Source organism: Eutrema salsugineum, unplaced genomic scaffold (assembly GCF_000478725.1).
Source record: "Eutrema salsugineum unplaced genomic scaffold, Eutsalg1_0 scaffold_1, whole genome shotgun sequence".
Lineage (NCBI taxonomy): Eukaryota > Viridiplantae > Streptophyta > Magnoliopsida > Brassicales > Brassicaceae > Eutrema > Eutrema salsugineum.
The window spans coordinates 14909521-14915040 of record NW_006256909.1 but is presented as its reverse complement, the minus strand read 5'-3'; positions in this window follow the sequence as shown (position 1 = coordinate 14915040).

Below are 5520 nucleotides of genomic sequence, written 5' to 3'. Positions count from 1 at the left end.
CCCGCTGCGTCTTTCACCCGCTTACAAAATAGGAGGAAATAATAATCAAAATAATGTTAATATGATAATACTAAATTTATTTTTGCACTAAAAGGATATCAAAAAAATTATTTAAATTACAATGATATTAAATATTTATTTATGGTTGCTTACTTGCTTAAAGTCTATAAAATGTTAGGAACTGACTATTATGTGTGTTATTAAGAATTTGAAGAGCTTAAGTGGAGTGATAAGCTACAACAACGTTACATATATAAGAAGAAGAAGAAAACAGAACAAGCATTAGTCAAAGATGGAGCTGACGTGGAAGAGCTAGTTTGACTTTTGCTGAGCTGGCGAAGGAAGAAGATATTTTCTGGAATGAGTTTGTTTGTTTAAAAGGTTGTTGAGTCTGTTCATTTGGCTCTTAGACTTGTATTTTGAATCTGGAGTGTGGAGCCTTTTGGCTTGAGGCGATTTGAGATCGTGAGAGAGAAGATGATAGGATTCATATCCAATATCTTCGTTTAGCTACAGATTTGAAGTGTAATTCTCTTTTCATTCAATAAAGGAAGTTTACAGCGATTGTGAGAGATTAAGAGTGAAGTGAGAATTAGCGATCTTCATTCTTAACAATTGGTGCGCTTGTGAGATCGATTGAAACATCGCGATGGGGGAAGTAGCTGAGAAAGAAGTTGGGATCGAGGAATTAGCCGAAATCATCACTGAAACTCGTTCGGAGCTGAAAATCTTCAGTGATGGTTGCAAATTGTTATCGAAGAATAAAAAAGAAACGGATCGCAAATTGGAGACATTAATGGTAGAATCGACGAAGATGGCGGTCGATTGATCAAAGCGATTCGACTTCTTGGAGCAACGACTGTTGAATCTCTCGGCAGCAATTGGCCGGATAGAATCACACCAGTTCAACGAGCGTCCACATGGAAAAAGCAATGCATCATCCTTGGATAATCAGGTACCAATTTTCGATCCTGAATCTCCACCGGAAGTTCTTCAGTTAGGATCTCGGGGAATGGAATTAGCCTTAGTGAATCATGAATCTATGTTGCGTACAATTGAGATTCCAATATTCGAAGGAAAGAATCCGTATACTTGGCTGTGCCGTGTGGAACGTTATTTTTGCATCGGTAAATACACGGATCAACAAAAGCTAGAATTGGTATCGCTAAGCCTGGAAGGCAGAGTAGCGAATTGGTTTGAAAGAGAGATAGCTGAAAATCCGTTCACAACATGGGAAGAGTTTAAAGAAAGGATGTTGGCGAGGTTTGTAGTGTCAATTGATGAGGAACCGGGGAAGCGGTTGTGCAGTATTACTCAGACGGGGTCTATTCAAGACTACATCAGCGAATTTGAGGAGCTTACCTCAATTGTGAAAGGCATTGACGAAGCAAACTTTCTTGAATATATTTTACAAAGGTCTTAAGAATGAGCTGAAAGAAGTGGTGAAGTTGATGGAACCAAAAGGATTGACGGCTCATAAAGCAGCAGTAGTAAAGATGGAGGACAGTCTTCTGTGTCAGGTATTAAGCGGAGTGAAGAGAAACGAGCAGCGTACTCAACGTACGTATACTTACACACCATTCTGACCTGCAGTGGTTGCAAACAAAACAGCAAACAACCAGGAGAGTAGCAGGGCGTTAGTTGCTGTAAAACCACAAGGACAAACATCAAATCAACCGAGTTCAGCTCGCCCTCGATTACATCTATCAGAAGCAGAGTTGAAGTACAGAAAGGACAACAATCTATGCCTTAAATGTGGGGCTAAGTGGAACAGAGAGCATCTTTGCACTAATATGACATTGCAATTAATAACGGTGATTGATGGAGTTGAAATGGAAGTAATGGAAGAGTATCTGCTAGACAATGAGTCTGAACGGAGAGCAGAAACTGTTACACAATTGATGGAGTTATCTCTTAATGCTTTCCTGGGTCTGGATTCACCAACAACAACTAAGATACGAGGAAGTATTGGGAAGAATTCTATCACAGTCCTGTTGGACAGTGGTGCGACACACAACTTTGTCACACCAGCACTGGTTAAGAAAGCTCGATTATCGCTACAACAAAACCCCAATCGTCAGGTATTGCTGGGAACAGGAGTGTCCATACACGGTTCGGGAGTTTGTAAAGAGGTGACATTCAGTCTACAAGGATTATCATTCACAACGGATTTTATATCATTGGATTTGGGAGGAGTGGATGTGGTATTAGGAGTGCAATGGTTGAGAACATTGGGCAAGTGCTTAGTAGATTGGGAGCTACATGAGCTCAGTTTCAACTATAAAGGAAAGATGGTAACATTGGTTGGCGACCCGGACTTACACAAAACAAAGGTGTCTCTTAAGACAATGGAGATCAACAAAAAGGAGTGGAGTTATGGTTTGTAAATCAACAAGTCTGTACACAAGAAACGGAGTCGATTCCAGAAGTGATTCAATCAGTGTTAACTCGATTTGAGAAAGCTTTTGACAAACCAATCGGTCTTCCCCCTATTCGTGGAAGAGAACATGCGATTACACTGAAACATGGAACAGAAGCTATAAGTGTTCGTCCTTTCCATTATCCACAAGCTCATAAAGAAGCAATGAACATATTGGTTACAGAAATGTTGGACAATGGCATCATCAGACTGAGCAAGAGCCCCTTCTCGAGTCCGGTTTTATTAGTAAAGGAAAAGGATGGATCATGGAGGTTTTGTGTCGATTACAGAGCACTGAATAGAGCAACCGTGGCTGATAAATTTCCTATACCAATGATAGACCAACTACTGGATGAATTACATGGAGCTATATTCTTTTCAAAGCTGGATTTGAGAGCTGGTTACCATCAGATTCGGATGAAAGAGGAAGACATCTGCAAAACAGCTTTTCGAACACATGATGGTCATTACGAATTCCTTGTGATGCCATTCGGTTTAACGAATGCACCAGAAACATTTCAAGCTTTGATGAATGAGTTATTTCGACCATTTTTAGGGATCTTTGTGCTGGTGTTCTTCGACGATATATTGATATATAGTCGGAATGAGCAGGACCATGCACAACATCTGAGCACAGTGTTGAAAGTTTTTGAAGAAACTCAGTTGTTTGCCAACAGAAAGAAATGCCTGTTCGGCCAAAAGAAGGTCGAGTATCTTTATCTCAGAAATAGGGGTGGCTACAGATCATACGAAGACGGAGGCTATGAAATCTTGGCCCATCCCAAAAACGGTGAAACAACTTCGAGGATTCTTAGGTCTTACCGGGCATTATTGAAGATTTGTCAAGAATTACGGTGCTTTGGCAAGACCTCTCACTGAACTACTCAAGAAGGATCAGTTTGTCTGGTCTCCAACAGCTCAAATGGCGTTCGATACTTTGAAACAAGTTATGGTGTCTGCTCCTGTGTTAACACTTCCAGACTTTGATAAACCATTTGTGGTGGAGTCGGATGCATCTGGTTTTGGTCTAGGGGCAGTGCTAATGCAAGAAAATCGACCGATATCCTATTTTAGTCATGGTTTGACCCCGAGAGAACCACTAAAACCTGTATACGAGAGGGAACTAATGGCAGTGGTAATGGCTGTAAGGAAATGGAAGCATTACTTACTGGGACAGAAATTTTTGGTTCACACGGATCAGAAAAGTTTGAAGTTCCTTCTTGAACAGCGTGAGGTGAATATGGAAAATCAGAAATGGCTGACTAAACTTTTGGGATACAAATTCGATATTTTGTACAAGCCTGGGATCGAAAATAAGGCTGCAGATGGCTTGTCACGAAGGAATCAAACACAGACTGAGTTACACTCAACATTGTTGTCTGAGTTGTATGCAGAGATTGCAGGTGACACAGATATACAACAAATGATTAGAGAGTTGAAGGATGGAAAGATGTTGCAGTCAGGTTATAAAGTTCTTCAGGACACTTTGTGGTATAAACAACGACTGGTGATTCCGAAGACGTCTCGTTTTATACCACTCATCCTTTTCGAATGTCATGATGGATATTTGGGAGGACATTCGGGAGTTCTGAAGACAATGAAACGAGTGCAACAGATGTTTCACTGGGAAGGGTTATTGAAGTCAGTGCAGAAGTATGTGGCCGAATGTCAAGTGTGCCAAACACACAAATACTCGACATTGTCTCCGGCAGGGCTTTTACAACCCTTACCAATTCCAAATATGATATGGGAAGAATTATCCATGGATTTCATTGAAGAACTCCCGACTTCACAAGGTTACAATGTCATTTTTGTCGTGGTGGATCGTCTTAGTAAGGCAGCACATTTCGTTGGCCTTAAACACCCTTTCACAGCTTCTGATGTGGCTCGAAAATTCATCAGTGAAATAGTCAGATTACACGGGTTTCCCAACTCGATTGTGTCAGATAGAGACAAAGTTTTCCTGAGCTCGTTCTGGAAAGAGCTGTTTAGGTTGGCTGAGACGAAACTGAAATACAGCACGGCATTTTATTCGCAGACTGATGGCCAAACGGAAGTCATCAACCGATGCTTAGAAACATATTTACGATGCTTTGCCTCCTCACACCCACGCACCTGGTTTAAGTTTTTGAGCTGGGCTGAGTATTGGTATAACACGTCTTATCACACTTCTCTGAAGACAACACCATTCAAAATGGTCTATGGAAGGGATCCACCAGGGATTGTGAGGTTTAAATCGGGCTCTACTACAAATTCGAGTTAGAGGAAATGTTGAAAACTCGAGATGATATTCTAGCACAGTACAAGAGACATTTACTACACGCACAACAGCTGATGAAAAACAATGCGGATAAGAAGCGTAGAGATGTGGAATTTGAAGTGGGATCTATGGTATATTTGAAGCTACGCCCATATCGACAACAGTCAGTGGCAAGGCGAGTTTGCCAGAAGTTATCGGCCAAATATTTCGGACCGTATGAGATTTTGGAGCGTATCGGTAAAGCTGCTTATCGTTTACAACTACCTCAAGGCTCACAAATCCATCCGGTCTTTCACGTGTCACAATTGAAGGCAGTTTTGGGACAACATCATCAGGTCTCTGAACTTCCTCTTACTTCTTCTGAGTTGGTTGATGTGGTGATTGAACCAGAGGAGATTATCGACACACGATACAATGAGTCCGGTGCGTTGGAGTTGCTTATCCAATGGCGCGGTCTTCCTTCTCATGACAATTCGTGGGTATTATTCAAAGAGTTCAAATCCCAATTTCCAGACTACAAGCTTGAGGACAAGCTTATTCTCAAAGAAGGGGGTATTGATAAGCTACAACAACGTTACATATATAAGAAGAAGAAGAAGAAAACAGAACAAGCATTAGTCAAAGATGGAGCTGACGTGGAAGAGCTAGTTTGACTTTTGCTGAGCTGGTGAAGGAAGAAGATATTTTCTGGAATGAGTTTGTTTGTTTAAAAGGTTGTTGAGTCTTTTCATTTGGCTCTTAGACTTGTATTTTGAATCTGGAGTGTGGAGCCTTTGGCTTGAGGCGATTTGAGATCGTGAGAGAGAAGATGATAGGATTCATATCCGATATCTTCGTTTAG